At 42.3% G+C, this 19,638-nt stretch overlaps 1 long non-coding RNA gene across 2 annotated transcripts in view; it reads right to left on the bottom strand.

Moving 5' to 3' along the window:
- The window catches only part of LOC110255714 (uncharacterized), a 754,959-nt gene that overhangs the window by 50,639 nt on the left and 684,682 nt on the right, over positions 1–19,638 (bottom strand). For both annotated transcript variants that reach the window (XR_014818117.1, XR_002336416.2), the window contains one exon: positions 18,825–18,934. This is a non-coding gene — a long non-coding RNA (uncharacterized LOC110255714). The remainder of the gene's footprint in view (positions 1–18,824; positions 18,935–19,638) is intronic.

Genomic DNA, 19,638 nt, shown 5'->3' with positions numbered 1-19,638 from the left:
GGTACCCAGTCTCTCCTGGTGAACCCCACACCGTAGAGCTAGGTACCTCCCTGGCCAGATACGACTTCTCAGTGCCTGGCTTACACACAACCAACAGACCAACAGCCTGGTGTGTGGAGTAAAAGAAAGAGAAATTGTATATGTGACGTACATAGTGGCCACAAGTCTTGTATTTTGGGGGAAAGAGTTCAGTTTCCAAATTTGATGTTTTAGTGTCTCCTTAGTTATCTGGGTCAAACCTAATGGGCTCCTCAGTGTGGCCAACAAAAGGTCCCCAGGGGCAAGGTCAGCATCCTACGTGTGCATATTCTGAGGTGTCCTGAGAAGGCCACCTGTCTCGCAGAGAAGCTCCTGCCGCATTCTCCGTCTCTAAATTGGTCAGAATGGCAATGCGTTAATCTCAGGGTGGCTGGGAGGATTGAATTTACAGGTAACAGCATGCATTCAGTCCCTGGTCCCTGACTTTCCTGTGTGAGAGGCCAAAGTCGTCCAGACTAAGAAGATAAGAAACCTACTTAGTCTGGGGGAGAAATGAACTGCCAAAGAAACTAAGCCTGGAAAAAAAAAAAAAATCAGCTTTGATGAAATTTAAAGCACCTCTTGGGTCATCAAAATCCCCAAAGTTGGAAGTGGGCTGGAAAGCTGAACAGTTTTTAAAAAGGACCCCTCCCCCAAGACTCCCTTGCTCTGTAGACAGGTTAGAAAATGGCTAAGAGGAATGCCCAGCCGATGGAGCTTGGGATGGAACAAGAGACCCAGCGGAGGCATCTTCAGAGCTCAGAGTAAAGGCCCTACCAGGTTGACCAGGTGCTTTCTGATCCGTTCTTCCCTTTCTGAATGGAAGGGCCCACTGGGCTCATCCTGGTATTGTTTCATGGTGGCGGTTGGGGGTGCGTGTGTGAGGACAATGTGTCTGTTTTAGTTCACACACGCCCAGATCAAGATCCTCTCCAGTCTTGCTGAAGACACCCCTGGGCATTGTCTGGAATTTGAGTTGAGCACAGGGACCAGCCAGGATTTGGGCTGATCTCCTTTGGGGGAGATGCTGGGTGTGCTTTCTGTGTAGGAAGAAGGGAGCCAAAGAAGCCAAGGTCATTTTTGCTGAGCACACAGCCACGTGCTGCTCACATTTCCTGACTTCCCTCATAACTGGCTCCAGGCACATAAATTACCCTGGCCAATGGGCCAGAAGCAGAATGGGTGACTTGGAGGCACTAAGGGGCCCGTGCATGTCCTCCATCTCTCCTTCCCTATGACCCTGACCCGGGATGCTCCAAGTCCAGACCACATCTCCACAAGGTGCCTGTCTTTACAATCCTCTGAAAGTCTTTACCAAGGACCCATTCTTTTATTTCAAGAGTAGAAATAAGTTTTAACAGACAAATACCTCGGTGAGAGGGAATGAGCAGGGCTATGTCCAAACTGCTCTATCAGTGACAGAGGCAGATTATCTCCTGATACCAGGTTTTGTTCCTAGAAGGGCAGTGGATATTTTAAAATGAGGAGGAGGATGAATGCAGGAGACACCAGAGAAGAAAAAAGAAGCTGAAAGTGTTGATGGGGTGTTAGGGTACATTCGCTGATTTCCCTTGGCTTTCCATCAGCTTGGGATGAGGGGGTGAGAGGCCAGAGGTCATAAGTGGAGTTTTTATAATTGGAAAGGAAAACAGGATAGTACACATACACGCCCTAAATCTAACTAAGTTTATTTTTAAAAAAAGGATCTCGAATGGTTTTGTAGATTGCATCCTGGAAACTGGAATGTCTCCTTGACTAATTCTATCATGCTAAGTAAATACCTGGAGGAAATGCTAACATTTTATAGAAAAAAACCCCAAAGAAGTAAACATTAATCTTGAATTAAAATAATTTAAGCATAGGCAGGAAAGCAAAAAACACCTCGTTTAGGGAAGAGTGTTTAAGTTTCACAGGTCTGTAAAAACAAAGCTGACAAATGTATACCTTTTGGATCACTTAGGATACCTGCAGTTATTTTAGCATTGTGCCTAATAAAAGTTTAGTTGTATAAAATTGAATATGGTGAAGTGTTAAGATATTTCACCAGGATTAAGCTAATCCTCCTCTAACACAAGGGAAAATAGTTGCCAATAAACTCTCTATTTTTAACAGCCACTTGAGAGAGACAAGATGAGACTTATAAAAATCCCTTTCAAGAAGTTTTCCAGTACAATAACCGTTTACACCCAACGCATATATAAATACATTTCAAAAACTTTGCCTCTGCCAAGTTACAAAGTCTAACTTGTCAGGCTTACATCACATTTTTAAAGCGTGTTTGAAATGAAGCTTGTCATACATTAGACTTCAGTGAGTCTCGAAAAGACTATTCTTTTTTTAGAAGCTCCATGGGCTGCATTTCCTTTGAGTTTTTCACAGAATGCTGTTAGTATCAATATGCCACATGTGGAATGAAAAGCTGTGTGTTTGGGTTGCAGTTGTTGGAACACACTGTTTTACTCCTTTCCCATGGACAATGGGGTCCCCCTCCCCCCAGCCTTTATAGTGCTGAAATCAGCAGGGGGGGATAGAAGCCCCCGAAAGAAAGCCCAATGGCCCCGATCCCTTCATACGGACTTTCTGAACAATGACGAGGCTGGGCCATGAATTGGCAGGGCTGTAGCAGTAGCAGGAGAATCTGACTCTGGCTTTCAGGATCTGTTTGTGGGAAAGAAAATGTAAAGGGATGGTGAAGGTAAAGGACCAGGGGTTGGCAGCTCTGTCAGAGCTGGCCTGATGGCAAGAGTGTATCTGAAAATAAAAGCCCCATCTAAAAGCAAGTTAACAGTGGCCCTCTCAGCTGGTCTGTTTGGCTGACATGAATGTAATTTACGAAGATGTATTCTGGAGACTGAATGCCTGGGGCTACATCCCATCGCATTTCTTTTTTTATTTATTTTTTCTTTCTTTTTAGGGCCACACCTGTGCCACATGGAAGGTCCCAGGCTAGGGGGTGAATCAAAGCTGCAGCTGAGACCTATGCTGCAGCTTGCAGCAATGCTGGATCCTTAACCCACTGAGCGAGGCCAGGGATCAAACCCGCAATCTCATGGACACGGGCTGGGTTCTTAACCTGCTGAGCCAGATTCCCCTAAATTCATTTCTTAATATTTCATCACCTCCTAAAAATGTCCTTCACAGAACTCATCACTATCTGTCATTATACTCCAGCTGTGAACACTCAACAATTGCTTATCATTCTTATCTGAGCAAAAACTTGGAGTTCCCTGGTGGCTCAGTGGGTTAAGGATCCAGCATTGTCACTGCAGAGGCCCTGGTTACTGCTGTGGTGTGGGTTTGATCTCTGGCCTGGGAACTTCCACATGCCATGGGTACGGCAAAGGAAAAAAAAAAAAAAGAATGAAAGCTTAACAAATGTGGGCTCTGTCTAGTTAGCTCACCATCATATGATCAGCTTCTTGCCTTGCATCAGCATCCTGCTGGCATCCAGTAGAAGGTTGCTTAATAACCAAATGAGTGAGTGAGTGAATGAGACTTTTGGATGCAGCCATCTCCATAGTAGGGTTATACCTGACCTCAGGGTAGTCTCACTGGTTATAGGCCGAGGCAATTTTTTTTTTTTTTTAATGCCACTTTTCCTGAAATAAATCCTATCTCTTCTTTGCTTAAAACCTTGCCCTGTAGCTAGCAGAAAGCTGTGCTTCCCAGTGCATTCCCTCCCCCCACCCCCGCCACCCCCTATGCTCTCGCCGAACCTGGGGCTGCCTGCCATCCAGGAGGGCTGGCCTCAACAATTGCCTGAAGCCTACCACCGCAGGGGCTCTCCCTGCACAGGCCTGCTTGCCCTTTGGAGGGGCTACACTTCCACAGAGCAGCACCAAACACCACCAGCCCCCTAGAAAAGGCCTGCAGCCCAGAAAAGCTAGAACAAGCCTAGCCAGGCCGTGAATAGATCGACCTAATTCTCCGACGGTTTTTCTGAGACGGGCTCCCCCGGGGAGGAGCCTCTTGAGTCTCCAAGGGCCTTGCTACACGCCCAAGACCCCAGGGGGTGCTAAGACCTAGTGGACCAGCTGCATAGGACTGCCAGCTCCAGGCAGGACCCCCTGCAGCCCAGAAAAGCTGCAACAAGCCTGGCCGAATTGGGAAAAGATCTCAGACGGTCTTTCTGAGTCGGGCTGTCCTGGGGAGGAGCCTCTTGAGTCTCCAAGGGCCCTGCTACCCGCCCAAGACCCCAAGGGGTGCTGAGACCTAGTGGACCAGCTGCATAGGACTGCCAGCTCCAGGCAGGACCCCCTGCAGCCCAGAAAAGCTGCAACAAGCCTGGCCGAATCGGGAAAAGATCTCAGACGGTCTTTCTGAGTCGGGCTGTCCTGGGGAGGAGCCTCTTGAGTCTCCAAGGGCCCTGCTACCCGCCCAAGACCCCAGGGGGTGCTGAGACCTAGTGGACCAGCTGCATAGGACTGCCAGCTCCAGGCAGGACCCCCTGCAGCCCAGAAAAGCTGCAACAAGCCTGGCCGACTTGGGAAAAGATCTCAGACGGTCTTTCTGAGTCGGGCTGTCCTGGGGAGGAGCCTCTTGAGCCTCCAAGGGCCCTGCTACCCGCCCAAGACCCCAGGGGGTGCTGAGACCTAGTGGACCAGCTGCATAGGACTGCCAGCTCCAGGCAGGACCCCCTGCAGCCCAGAAAAGCTGCAACAAGCCTGGCCGACTTGGGAAAAGATCTCAGACGGTCTTTCTGAGTCGGGCTGCCCTGGGGAGGAGCCTCTTGAGCCTCCAAGGGCCCTGCTACCCGCCCAAGACCCCAAGGGGTGCTGAGACCTAGTGGACCAGCTGCATAGGACTGCCAGCTCCAGGCAGGACCCCCTGCAGCCCAGAAAAGCTGCAACAAGCCTGGCCGACTTGGGAAAAGATCTCAGACGGTCTTTCTGAGTCGGGCTGTCCTGGGGAGGAGCCTCTTGAGCCTCCAAGGGCCCTGCTACCCGCCCAAGACCCCAGGGGGTGCTGAGACCTAGTGGACCAGCTGCATAGGACTGCCAGCTCCAGGCAGGACCCCCTGCAGCCCAGAAAAGCTGCAACAAGCCTGGCCGACTTGGGAAAAGATCTCAGACGGTCTTTCTGAGTCGGGCTGCCCTGGGGAGGAGCCTCTTGAGCCTCCAAGGGCCCTGCTACCCGCCCAAGACCCCAAGGGGTGCTGAGACCTAGTGGACCAGCTGCATAGGACTGCCAGCTCCAGGCAGGACCCCCTGCAGCCCAGAAAAGCTGCAACAAGCCTGGCCGAATCGGGAAAAGATCTCAGACGGTCTTTCTGAGTCGGGCTGTCCTGGGGAGGAGCCTCTTGAGCCTCCAAGGGCCCTGCTACCCGCCCAAGACCCCAGGGGGTGCTGAGACCTAGTGGACCAGCTGCATAGGACTGCCAGCTCCAGGCAGGACCCCCTGCAGCCCAGAAAAGCTGCAACAAGCCTGGCCGACTTGGGAAAAGATCTCAGACGGTCTTTCTGAGTCGGGCTGTCCTGGGGAGGAGCCTCTTGAGTCTCCAAAGGCCCTGCTACCCGCCCAAGACCCCAAGGGGTGCTGAGACCTAGTGGACCAGCTGCATAGGACTGCCAGCTCCAGGCAGGACCCCCTGCAGCCCAGAAAAGCTACAACAAGCCTGGCGGAATCGGGAAAAGATCTCAGACGGTCTTTCTGAGTCGGGCTGCCCTGGGGAGGAACCTCTTGAGTCTCCAAGGGCCCTGCTACCCGCCCAAGACCCCAGGGGGTGCTGAGAACCAAGTGAAATCTGCTACCATCGTGGGGTGGACCTCCCAGTCCTGTCTGCCCTCAGGAAGTCCTCCTTTGCTTCAAAGAAACACTGTTAGTCCCATCAACACTCCAGAAAAGCCACACTGCCTCAAAAAAAGATTGACCAACAACGACAGCCCTCAGGAAATATTCCAGGGCAGTGACAAGGCAAACACTACCCGATAACGGAGAGTACAACTCCCTCAGGAGAAAGAAGACAACAAGCAAGATGAAGAAGCTGAGAAACCACCCCCAGTCAAACCAACAGGAGAACTCACCTAAAACAGTCAACAATGAAACTGATCTCTGCAGTCTGACAGACCTGGAGTTCAAAAGAGAAATAGTGAAAATACTGAAGGAATTAAGAGAAGATATGAACAGCAATGCAGATACCCTCAGAAAGGAGCTAGAAAATATAAGGAGGAGCCAAGAAAAACTAGAACATTCATTTGCAGAGATGCAAACTGAACTAGGGGCAGTAAAAACCAGAATGAATAATGCAGAAGAACGAATCAGTGATATGGAAGATAGAATAATGGAAATCACTCAATCTGGTCAACAGACAGAAAACCGAATCAAAAAACTGGAAAGCAATATAAGAGACCTATGGGATAATATAAAACGGGCCAATCTACGCATAATAGGAATTCCAGAAGGAGTAGAAAAAGATAAAGGAATGGAAAATATATTTGAAGAAATTATCGCTGGAAACTTCCCAAATCTAAAGGATACTGGATTCAAGATACAAGAAGCACAAAGGGCCCCAAACAAACTGAACCCAAACAGACCCACACCAAGACACATCATAATAAAAATGGCAAAAGTTAGTGATAAAGAGAGGATCCTAAAGGCAGCAAGAGAAAAACAGAATGTTACCTACAAGGGAACCCCCATAAGAATATCAGCTGATTTCTCTACAGAAACACTACAGGCCAGGAGGGAATGGCAAGAGATATTTAAAGTGCTCAAAGGAAAAAATATGCAACCTAGAATACTTTATCCAGCAAGAATATCATTTAAAATAGAAGGGGAAATAAAAATTTTTCCCAACAAACAAAAACTTAAAGAATACAGCAACACAAAACCCAGGTTAAAGGAAATATTGAAAGGGCTTCTCTAAACCAAAAAGAAAGGAAGGAAAGGGAAGAAAAAAGAAAAGAAAAAAAAAAAAAGAAGAAGAAGAAGAAGAGGAAGAACTAGGACTGAGGAAGATACAATCAGAGAGCAGTCACTCAAATAAGCCAGCATACAGATTTAATCATGAACATGCTTCAAACAAAATAAAATTAAAAAGAAAAAAATAAAAGAGTCATCAAAACCATAAAATGTGGGCAAGGGATGTTAGGAGGTAAATAATCCTTTTTGTTTGTATGTATGTCTCTCTTCTTAATTTTAATATAATAATGAAGTGTTTGAACTTACAGGACCATCAGGCTAAAACACACAATTATGGGAAGGGGTTAGCATACTTAAAAAACAGGGCAACCACAAGCCAAAACCAAATATTGCATTTGCAAAAAATGAAAAAAAAAAAATACACTCAAGCAGATAATAACAGGAGACCATCCAACCAAAAAAAAAAAAAAAAAAAAAAAAGAAGAATGGAGAACCATAGAATCAACTGGAACACGAGGATCAAATGGCAATAAATAATCATCTATCAATTATCACCTTAAATGTCAATGGACTGAATGCCCCAATCAAAAGACACAGAATGGCTGAGTGGATAAAACGGCAAAAACCTTCAATATGCTGCCTACAAGAAACTCACCTTAGGACAAAAGATACATATAGATTGAAAGTGAAAGGCTGGGGAAAAGTATTTCATGCCAATAGACATGACAGAAAAGCAGGAGTTGCAACGCTCATATCAGACAAAATAGACTTTAAAACAAAAGACATAAAGAAAGACAAAGAAGGACACTATTTAATGATTAAGGGATCCATCCAAGGAGAGGATGTTACTATCATCAACATATATGCCCCAAACATAGGAGCACCCAGATACATACAACAAATATTAACAGACATAAAGGGAGATATTGATGAGAATACAATCATAGTAGGAGACCTAAATACCCCCCTCACATCAATGGACAGATCCTCTAGACAGAAAACCAATAAAGCAACAGAGATCCTAAAGGAAACAATAGAAAAGTTAGACTTAATTGATATCTTCAGGACACTACATCCAAAAAAATCAGAATACACATTCTTCTCAAATGCTCATGGAACATTCTCAAGAATCGACCACATATTGGGACATAAAGCGAATCTCAATAAATTTAGGAGCATAGAAATTATCTCAAGTATCTTCTCTGACCACAATGCCATGAAATTAGAAATCAACCATGGGAAAAGGAAAGAGAAAAAACCTACTCCATGGAGACTAAACAACATGCTACTAAAAAACCAATGGGTCAATGAGGAAATCAAGAAGGAAATTAAAAACTATCTTGAAACAAATGATAATGAAGACACAACCTCTCAAAATCTATGGGATGCTGCGAAAGCAGTGCTCAGAGGGAAATTTATAGCAATCCAGGCCTTTCTCAAAAAAGAAGAAAGATCCCAAATTGACAACTTAACCCTCCACCTAAATGAATTAGAAAAAGAAGAACAAAGAAGTCCTAAAGTCAGCAGAAGGAAGGAAATTGTAAAGATCAAAGAAGAAATCAATAAAATAGAGACTCAAAAAACAATAGAGAAAATTAATAAAACCAAGAGCTGGTTCTTTGAAAAGGTGAACAAAATTGATAAACCCCTGGCCAGACTCACTAAAAAGAGGAGAGAAAGAACCCAAATCACCAAAATTATAAATGAAAAAGGAGAAATCACAACGGATACAGCAGAAATTCAAAAAACCATAAGAGAATACTATGAACAACTATATGGCAATAAGTTTGACAATCTGGAAGAAATGGACAATTTTCTAGAATCTTACAGCCTGCCAAAACTGAATCAAGCAGAAACAGACCAACTGAACAGACCAATCACTAGAAATGAAATTGAAGAGGTCATAAAATCACTCCCTACAAATAAAAGCCCAGGACCAGATGGCTTCACAGGTGAATTCTATCAAACATATAAAGAGGAATTGGTGCCCATCCTCCTTAAACTCTTTCAAAAGGTTGAAGAAGAAGGAATACTCCCAAAGACATTCTATGAGGCCACCATCACCCTCATTCCAAAACCAGGCAGAGATACCACCAAAAAAGAAAACTATCGCCCAATATCATTGATGAATATAGATGCAAAACTTCTCAACAAAATCTTAGCCAACCGAATCCAACAACATATCAAAAAAATTATACACCATGACCAGGTTGGGTTCATCCCAGGTTCACAAGGATGGTTCAACATACGCAAATCAATCAACATCATACACCACATTAACAAGAAAAAAGTCAAAAATCATATGATCATCTCAATAGATGCAGAAAAAGCATTTGACAAAGTTCAACATCCATTCATGATCAAGACCCTCGCCAAAGTGGGTATAGAGGGAACATTCCTGAATATAATCAAAGCCATTTATGATAAACCCACAGCAAATATAATCCTCAATGCGGAAAAACTGAAAGCCTTCTCACTCAAATCTGGAACAAGACAGGGATGCCCACTCTCACCACTGCTCTTCAACATAGTTTTGGAAGTCTTAGCCACAGCAATTAGACAAACAAAAGAAATCAAAGGCATCCATATAGGAAGAGAAGAGATCAAACTGTCACTGTATGCAGATGACATGATTCTATACCTAGAAAACCCTAAGGACTCAACCCCAAAACTCCTTGAACTGATTAATAAATTCAGCAAAGTGGCAGGATATAAGATTAACATTCAGAAGTCAGTTGCATTTCTGTATACCAGCAATGAAGCATTAGAAAAGGAATATAAAAATACGATACCTTTTAAAATTGTACCTCACAAAATCAAATACCTCGGAATACACCTAACCAAAGAGGTAAAGGACCTATATGCCGAGAACTATAAAACCTTAATCAAAGAAATCAAAGAAGATGTAAAAAAATGGAAAGATATTCCATGTTCCTGGATTGGAAAAATCAATATTGTGAAAATGGCCATCCTACCCAAAGCAATCTACAGATTCAATGCAATCCCTATCAAATTACCCATGACATTTTTCACAGAACTAGAACAAACAATCCAAACATTTATATGGAACAACAAAAGACCCAGAATCGCCAAAGCAATCCTGAGAAACAAAAACCAAGCAGGAGGCATAACTCTCCCAGACTTCAAGAAATACTACAAAGCCACAGTCATCAAAACAGTGTGGTACTGGTATCAAAACAGACAGACAGACCAATGGAACAGAATAGAGAATCTGGAAATTAACCCTGACACCTATGGTCAATTAATCTTTGACAAGGGAGGCAAGAACATCAAATGGGAAAAGGAAAGTCTATTCAGCAAGCATTGCTGGGAAACCTGGACAGCTGCATGCAAAGCAATGAAACTAGAACACACCCTCACACCATGCACAAAAATAAACTCCAAATGGCTGAAAGACTTAAATATACGACAGGACACCATCAAACTCCTAGAAGAAAACATAGGCAAAACACTCTCTGACATCAACATCATGAATATTTTCTCAGGTCAGTCTCCCAAAGCAATAGAAACTAGAGCAAAAATAAACCCATGGGACCTCATCAAACTGAAAAGCTTTTGCACAGCAAAGGAAACCCAAAAGAAAACAAAAAGACAACTTACAGAATGGGAGAAAATAGTTTCAAATGATGCAACTGACAAGGGCTTAATCTCTAGAATATACAAGCAACTTATACAACTCAACAGCAAAAAAACCAATCAATCAATGGAAAAATGGGCAAAAGACCTGAATAGACATTTCTCCAAGGAAGATATACAGATGGCCAACAAACACATGAAAAAATGCTCAACATCGCTGATTATAAGAGAAATGCAAATCAAAACTACCATGAGATACCACCTCACACCAGTCAGAATGGCCATCATTCATAAATCCACAAATAACAAGTGCTGGAGGGGCTGTGGAGAAAAGGGAACCCTCCTGCACTGCTGGTGGGAATGTAAACTGGTACAGCCACTATGGAGAACAGTTTGGAGATACCTTAGAAATCTATACATAGAACTTCCATATGACCCTGCAATCCCACTCTTGGGCATCTATCCGGACAAAGCTCTACTTAAAAGAGACACATGCACCCGCATGTTCATTGCAGCACTATTCACAATAGCCAGGACATGGAAACAATCCAAATGTCCATCGACAGAGGATTGGATTCGGAAGATGTGGTATATATACACGATGGAATACTACTCAGCCATAAAAAAGGATGACATCATGCCATTTGCAGCAACATGGATGGAACTAGAGAATCTCATACTGAGTGAAATGAGCCAGAAAGACAAAGACAAATACCATATGACATCACTTATAACTGGAATCTAATATCCAGCACAAATGAACATCTCCTCAGAAAAGAAAATCAATCATGGACTTGGAGAAGAGACTTGTGGTTGCCTGATGGGAGGGGGAGGGAGTGGGAGGGATTGGGAGCTTGGGCTTATCAGTCACAACGTAGAATAGATTTACAAGGAGATCCCGCTAAATAGCATTGAGAACTATGTCTAGATACTCATGTTGCAACAGAAGAAATGGTGGGGGAAAAACTGTAATTGTAATGTATACATGTAAGGATAACCTGACCCCCTTGCTGTACAGTGGGAAAATAAAATTAAAAAAAAAAAAAATAAAAAATAAAAAAAAAAAAAAAAAAAAAAAAAAAAAAAAAAGAAAACAGGAATATGACATAGGTCAGTTTGTAAGATATCAATTATATGTTGCAATGGTACTATCATGGATATATATGAAATATTTTAAAAATTAAAAAAAAAAAAAAAAAAAAAAAAAAAAAAAAAAAAAAAAAACCTTGCCCTGTTTGAATGGATGTTGCCATGGTTTGCTCTAGTGATCCACTGCTTCCAGAGCTGAGCAATTCCCTTCTGTCCACACCCTCTCTCTACAGGCATATTAATAATGTCGTACAACCCATGTGCTATCTAATCTTTCTGGCCTGGAATTCATTTTATCTTCCTAAGCGGACTCTGCATATTTTGGGTTGGTTTCATTAAATTTTAATTTTAACGTTTGTTTCTCAAATACCATTTCCAATTACTGAAGAGGTAGAAATAGGTTTCAGTATCCCCTACATGCAAATGATACTAGTGCATCTTTGTTATAGCCAAAGATCTATTTGAAGTGATAAATATAAAAATTGAGTATAACTGCATAGCTGATGTATATTGTTATACTAGGGCCTTTAAATGATAGAGAATGATGAAGAGGAATTTAAAGGTAGGTTGTCTCACAAAAAGTGATACAATTTCAGATACTGAGTCCTATTTCTGATGAGATAAATGAGAGACTTCTAGATGCTATAATTCTGTACTTAACTGAAGCCAGTTCAAGTGTCTTAAACTAGTGACCAAAAATAGCCTGGAAAATGTTTTTAAAATGATTCTTCTTTCATCTGCTTCTCAGTATCTGCCCATTCTGAATCTCAAGCTCAAACACATCAATCTTAGATTACAAATTCTGTGATGTCTACGTGTATCAGCATGTTTTATTATTTCAAGATCTTTTTTTTTTTTTTTTTTTTTATTGATAGCTATTTCTCTGTGGCCATCTTCTTAACCCTTGCCAGAAAGTTGATTAAGCAAATTAGACAACTTGGAAATCCCTGGATTCTGGTTTATTTTCACAGGATATTTGTAAAGAAGTGGCCTAAGATTCTCTCACAGTTGCCTAAATGGGCCATCTTGATTGCCATCCAAAGTTAGTAGTGACTAGGTGTTTGAAACGAATCAGTCTGAAATTACAACATGATTCTCTAGTTTTTGAAGACTTGTAAACACTGTAAAGAAATTCTCTGTACTAGACAAAAGATTTTTCATACTCATTAAAAAAAAGATATTGAAGGAGTCTTCATCTGGATGGTCTTGGGGCACTTTTTAAAAAGTGATATTAATAGTGACATTTCGACTCCATGACCTTTGAGTCTGGCGTTCTGCTTTTGTTTACAGCTGAGTAAGTGCCCTGGGTATTAACCCTGCTGCAGATAACTATATACCCTGGATAAAATATTAAAAATTACTCTGTGAGGGCATGAGAAGGAAGCCCAAAGCAGGAAGATCGAGGAGGCAGGCTGACTGCCAGAAGGAAACTGTTTGATGTGAGTTTCCTTTTTATTCGGCTTTGAGACCGCTGGCAGGCCCTGGTCTACGTCATGCCAGCCATTAAAATGTAATGGAAAACTTGCAGATGTTCTGGCTTGAGCAACCAGAGCTCAGAGCTTGGAGCAACCACAGCTGCTAGGAACAGAAAGGGTAGAGGAGAGAGCCAGATGTTTATACGACCCTACAGTGTGTTATTATGACTGATAGATGATTCGTCTACAAATAGTCATACTGTAATATCTATTAGGAAAATGTGCTACATCAAAATGGAACAAAAGAAGATAAATCAGGAGTTCCTGTCGTGGCGCAGCAGAAATGAATCCAACTAGGACACATGAGGTTGCGGGTTTGATCCCTGGCCTCACTTAGTGGGTTAAGGATCTGGCGTTGCCGTGAGCTGTGGTGTAGGTCGCAGATGTGGCTCAGATCCTCTGTTGCTGTGGCTGTGGTGTAGGCCGGCAGCTGTAGTTCCAATTTGACCCCTAGCCTGGGAACCTCCATATGCTGTGGGTGTGGCCCTAAAAAGCAAAAAAAAAAAAAAAAAAAAAAAAAAAAAAGAGGGTAAATCAGTAGAATTCAATGGACATGCCACACTGATAACTGTCCAACACCTAGCATACATTGTACTTCATATGCGGAGAGAAGTACAATCCCCTCTTCTCAAATAGGAAGGATGAGAGTCCATAAATATAAATTTGTTTTCTTTCTATAACCTCATCTGCTGCTGCATATGGAAATTCCTGGGCTAGGGGTTAAATCAGAGCTGCAGCTGTAGGCTTACACCACAACCACAGCAACACTGGATCTAATTCTCATCTGCAATCTATGCTGAAGCTTTTGGCAATGCCAGATTCTTAACCTACTGAGCCAGGCCAGGGATCAATCCTGCTTCCTCACAGACACTACTGGTTCCTAACCTGCTGAGCCGCAACAGGAACTCCATGAGTCCATAAATACAATTAATCCTTAGGCATTTGGTTGAGCAACGTGGAAACATCCATTTTGAAATGCACATTTTTAGCGTTTAGTCTTATCAGTTTATTTACTAGAAAACAAATGTTGTATGTGACTTTAAGAAGGAGATGTTTCTTAAAATAACCCATCACTTTTTTCCCCATTTCTAATATCAACACACTGGTCCTAACTGAGAAAGTTTGTTTGAATTTCCAACATGATTTCCCTCACGGGTCTTGAATTTTTCATCCACTACCTAACTTGTCCAAAAAATGTGTCAGACAGCACCCATCTTGTAACTGAACTGCAACTCTGCTTCCTAATTTGATTTAATTGCATTTCTTTTGAAGCTTCTCTGCTTATCACACCAGCTTGGAATTTATGCCCTTACTTAATACCCAAGTCAACCTCTTCTGTTAGATTGCATTTACGTGGAGCCCAGCCCAGCACTGAGTGCATGATAGATGGTTTACGACTATTGAATGAATGAACTCATGAATAATTAAATTTTCTAGGAAAAGCAAAATGATGTTTAAAAGACTAGAAAGGAAGTTATTTTACTGGTCAGAATTTTTTTTTTTTTTAGGAGCAGCACCTGTGGCATATGGAAGTTCCCAAGCTAGGGGTTGAATCAGCTGCAGCAGCCAGCCTACAAGGCAGCCACAGCAACACCGATCCAAGCTGCACCTGCGACTGATACTGCAGCTTGCAGCAATGCCAGATCCTTAACCTTCTAAGGAGGTCAGGAATTGAACCCGCATCCTCATGGAGGCCAGGTGGGTTCTTAACCTACTGAGCCACAATGGGACCTGCTGCTGAGAATTTTTTTGGTAGATCCAGGCCTCAGACTTAGCTGTAACACAATCTATCAGAAGAGCTATGGAGTGTAGGAGTCCTTTCCTTCTTTTGGGGGGAATACTATATTCTTTGGTCTTCAGGGAAATGAAAAAACAGAACTCGAGCCCTTCTCTCACCCTGCTGAGTGGGAAACAACAGGCTCTGGAGACAGACAGACTGGAGTTTAAATTTTGGTTCTGCCACTTCCTAGCCACATGGCCTTATCAAGTTAACTTGGATCCTTGCAAAGTCTGTTTCCCTCATCTGTGAAATGAATGGGTTGTTCTTGGGACTTCTTTCTTTAAATACATTCAACTTTATTTCATTAGAAAAATTTATTTAAGCCATTGTGACCATAATGCCCATGCCTTGATGTCGTGAGTAGGCACTGCCACCCCCACTGCCCCCTTCAGATCAATACACACACACACACGCACATATTCCACACTCTATTGGAGGAAGGATTTAAAAATGTAAAACAATGTAAATGAGACAAAAATAAAACATGCTTAGTAAAATAGTACCTGGTTCCCAGCAGTAATTTTAACTTAGTCTTACTGAACTTCCCAAGTGCTAGTCAGGTTGCACACCTTATTTCAGATCATGTCCACAGCTGGTGGCTACTATTTTTTTGGTTCATTTTACAGATTTTTTAAAAGAAAGGTTGTCTGTCGATTTTAAGTAGTTGATATTCCCACCCAGATGCCTGTAATGGGATTGCCAGGTCTTGGCTCATCCCCACTTCTCTAGGCTGCCTGTTGGAAGGATTTACCATCATTTTCACTATATTAAGTACCTTGTTTAGGGAACAGCAGCCCTCCTTGTATTCTTCATTTAAAAGGTGACTATAATCAGCTTCCGAGGACTTGGGAGGCTGGGGGTTGAGAGATGGTTAACGTGACCATCAACCAAAAGTGCAGAAAGATCGCCACGCGACTACACCTCCTTCACCAAGTCCACAAAAACTGAATTTTTCATAAGACTCAAATCAGAGGATCGCTCTGTTTCCCCCCAGAGTCCTATTTTTTTTCAACTGCCTGCTAAATCGATAACCTAAGAATTTATGTTTCTGTGTGTCATAAAGATGTTTAGAATATGCTTGGGTCAATAAGGATTCATTTTCCTCAGAGTAACCATATTTAGAATAAGGTTTGTTTTTTAAGAACTCATAAAAAAAAAAAAAAAAACCCAGAAAACCTCACAGTGTTAACCACGGGGCAATGTCAACTTGGAAATCTTAGGGGTTGGGTCAGCCACACTCATGTTTGAGATTCTGGTTCCAGGAAGTCTAGCTGCATCTGACAGACGGGCCGCTCCGATAAAGGGTTGTCCTCCCATGTCACCCTTGCTTGGCAAATGCATGTAAAAAGGGATATCCTGAAAAGTGACATTTTTTAGAGACATTGCTGTTCACTGGCTGCAAGGACTGCTTGATGGAAGACAAGCTCATGCCCTTTAGCTCCACCTCCCTGCTCCGAGGCTGGACCCATCAATTCTCCCCTTCCATAAAGATGTCTGAGCTGTCTCTTGACCTAATTTATGCTTCTGTCCTTATTTGGCAATTTACTTTCCTGGGTGAACATCCCAAACAAACAAAAGCAGCTCTTCTGGAAATTCCACGTTATCCTTCTTTCATATCATTTCTTAAAAGGTGCATCATAGTCTAACTGGCTTGTACTTTATCAAATGATCAGAATGCTTTCCTAATTTTGAACATGCTGTGGTGAGAGGATTTCCTGTTATCATGAAAAGCTCAGTGAACTTTGGTTTAGTGGTTTTCAAGTGTTCAATGTGGAAACTGAAAATATTCAGGTTGGGAATCAAGACTTTAATCGCCCTGGATTTCTAAAAATAAATATTAATTAAAAATCCTTTAAAGGTCCATATTATGGCATTGTTTTCAAATACAGGAAGAAATTTTCACTGGTTTCTAAGTGGTGGGGTTCTATTTTCATCATATTTATGATTAATAGTCCCCCTCCTCTGTTTACTAACTTTAACTTTATTATTTATCTACTATGTGTAGGTCCAGTTAGGCTAGGTTGGTTAGAAAGAAAAAAAAAAAAGCTATAAAAATTTTCTGCATTTTAACTGAAAGTTGCATGTGAAATAGTTAAAATGTGAGAAAATTAAGCAATGTCTTGTAATTCTAGTTTTTACCTCTGCAGCATGAGCTTATTCTACAAAGTGTAGTAGTTACACCTTAGCAGGCTGCTAAGAAGAAAGTGAACAGATACCGTTAACTATTGCAAACATGAGAACAGCTGTACCATCTGGGTTTACCTTTAAGGTATTTTACTTTATTATTTAGAAGAATGGAAGAATTATTTCAGATGTTACAATTATTTCAGGTGTTACAGGACTTAAAATGTTTGTTGCAGACTTACAATGTTTGTTGGAGGCTTAAAATGCAGCCATAGCCCAAAGCTAAAGGCTGCGATGCATCGGTGAGTCTCGGTGAGTAAAAGGAGGTTTCTTGCTTTCTTGCCTCAGTCTAATCGAAACTGTGATGATGGCCAGAACTCCAAAGCCAAAAACCACACAACGCAACACGGTGACTCGGGTTTTCTCACATCGTGGAGACCTGGTTCTGAGCAAGTAGGAGTGGGGCCTGCACCTTCCCCTCATTTCCCGGGATCCACCCTCCCCCACGGGGCCTCCTGAATAACCTGGGAGTTATCCATCCTTGGCAGCAGTTGAATGCCGCTCTTGGGGCCACTCGATTATGGAGACTGCACTGTGGGCTGGCAGATTTGATTTGATTTGATTATTTTAGTTTATTTTAATTTTGTTTTCTTGGCCATGCCCCTGGCATGCAGAAGTTCCTGGGCCAGGGATGGAACCTGAACCACAGCAGTGACAGCGTTGAATCCTTAACCACTAGGCTACTAGGAAACTCCTGGGTTCGCATTTTATTTTTTTAAATCTTTATTTATTTTATTTTATTTTTTGCTTTTTAGGGCTGCACCTGTGGCATATGGGAGTTCCTAGGCTGGAGTCAAATCAGCCCACACCAGAGCTACAGCAACACCAGACCTGAGCCACGTCTGTGACCTACACCACAGCTCACAGCAACGCCAGATCCTCAGCCCACTGAGCTGGGCCAGGGATCGAACCTGCACCCTCATGGATACTAGTTGGGTTTGTAACCTGCTAGGCCACAACGGGAACTCCCAGAGCTGGCATTTTAAAGCAAGCTTCCTTGAATCCTACTACCACAAGGAAACGCCGGACTTCTGACCCAGAGGGACCACAGGATAGTAACTGCATGTCATTTTATGTTCCCAAGTTTATGGGAATTTGTTCATTTCTTCTGTAGTTTTGAAAAGTCTAATCATGGAGTCACACAGCCAAAACTGCTAGATGTTTTGAGGTACTTGTATATTTGACATAATGTTTAGATGACTAACCTATTGTTTCACCCTTGAAACTGATGTTTTAGTTGGGTATAGGCTAAATTTAAAAGTAACCATATTTAGAGCATTGTCTGTCTCCTTTTGATTTAATTTAATGCCAATTAATTTCACTCATTTTGATAACTGACATGGATAAGACTCGTGGGAAATCCTATAGCCTTTTCTCTTTTTCCAGAATCTTTCCTCCATTTTTCTAAAATTTTACTTTGAGCACAATTCACCTCAATTTCAAAATGACTGCATTCTCACCTCAAAGTAAGTAGCAATGATTCTAAACCCCTCAATGCCTTTCCCAGTCTCCTCAGAGACAGAGGATAACAGAAATTTTGTGAACCACAAAGTCGAAATATCAGCATACAGCATGAGAATTTAGAGTCTCCAAAATGATTTAATGACATTGCAGGCTTGCAGTTAACTTTATGCTTGTTATTCCTTTTATTCCTGGACATAAGAGCATCGGTTCACCTGGCCCTTTCTTCTCTCTCTTTCTGCCCTGAATGCAAGACGGTGGCCACTCGCAATAATATCGTTGTCCCAATATCTGTGTTATTGCAGAAGGACAAGTGTGGTGGAAAATGAGGAAACAAACAAGCAAAATCTCATCCATACCTGTATTGCAGAGGGTGCGTCAGGTGTGGTGGCGGAGAGGCTGGGGAGGGTTAGAGAAGGTGTCCCAGGTGCATTCTTCACGTGGTGATGCTTTCTGTCAGGAGATTTGGCTTAAAGAGAAAGAGATACTTTGCTGAACACCCTCAGTGCTTTTTCATTCACCTGTTCATTCCAAGATTGCTCGCCTAAATATTAAACAAAGACATAGGAACACATGCTGAACTAAACACAGTTACATGAACCATGTGCTTGATGAATACAGTTCGATGAAAAACAAACAGGAGTCTGGAAATTTGTTAGACGTGAAGTTCATGGATCTATGCAGATTTCTCTATGTGGATTCTTCCCCTTTGGTCATTCAAGGGATACCTCCCCTTTCTACGATGTCCCACTAATCTTTATCACGTCATAGGTCAATGAGATCAATGGATGCTTTGATTCACAATAACATACTCATTGTTCCTATCAGATCATTGCAGATAATTTTCATCCCCATGTTACAGATTCAGTGATAAAAAATTATGCAGCATTACAGAAAGGGTGACCCAGGACAAAGCATCTCGAACTGTGTTCCCTGAGAACAATGTATCGCATATCTCGGTGGATGCTTTAGAACAGAAGGTTCCATGAGCAAGTACGTTTGAAAAAATGCCCTTCTTAGAGTTTAATAATAAACATTAGTATATATTAAAGGGCTCTGAGAAGCTATAATGTATGAAATTAAAGCAAGGGAAGGATAGAGAAAAGAATCAAAGTAAAAGACAGACACCTGCTTAAAGATTAAAGGATCCAACTTCACTGCACCAAGGTAGAC

Source organism: Sus scrofa, chromosome 10 (genome assembly GCF_054392235.1).
Source record: "Sus scrofa isolate SSC_HxYL_T2T_F1_AM1 chromosome 10, Sscrofa_HxYL_maternal_Yorkshire_Landrace_v2.0, whole genome shotgun sequence".
NCBI lineage: Eukaryota > Metazoa > Chordata > Mammalia > Artiodactyla > Suidae > Sus > Sus scrofa.
Note: the sequence above shows the minus strand (reverse complement) of the source record. Positions and strands in the feature narration are given on the sequence as shown.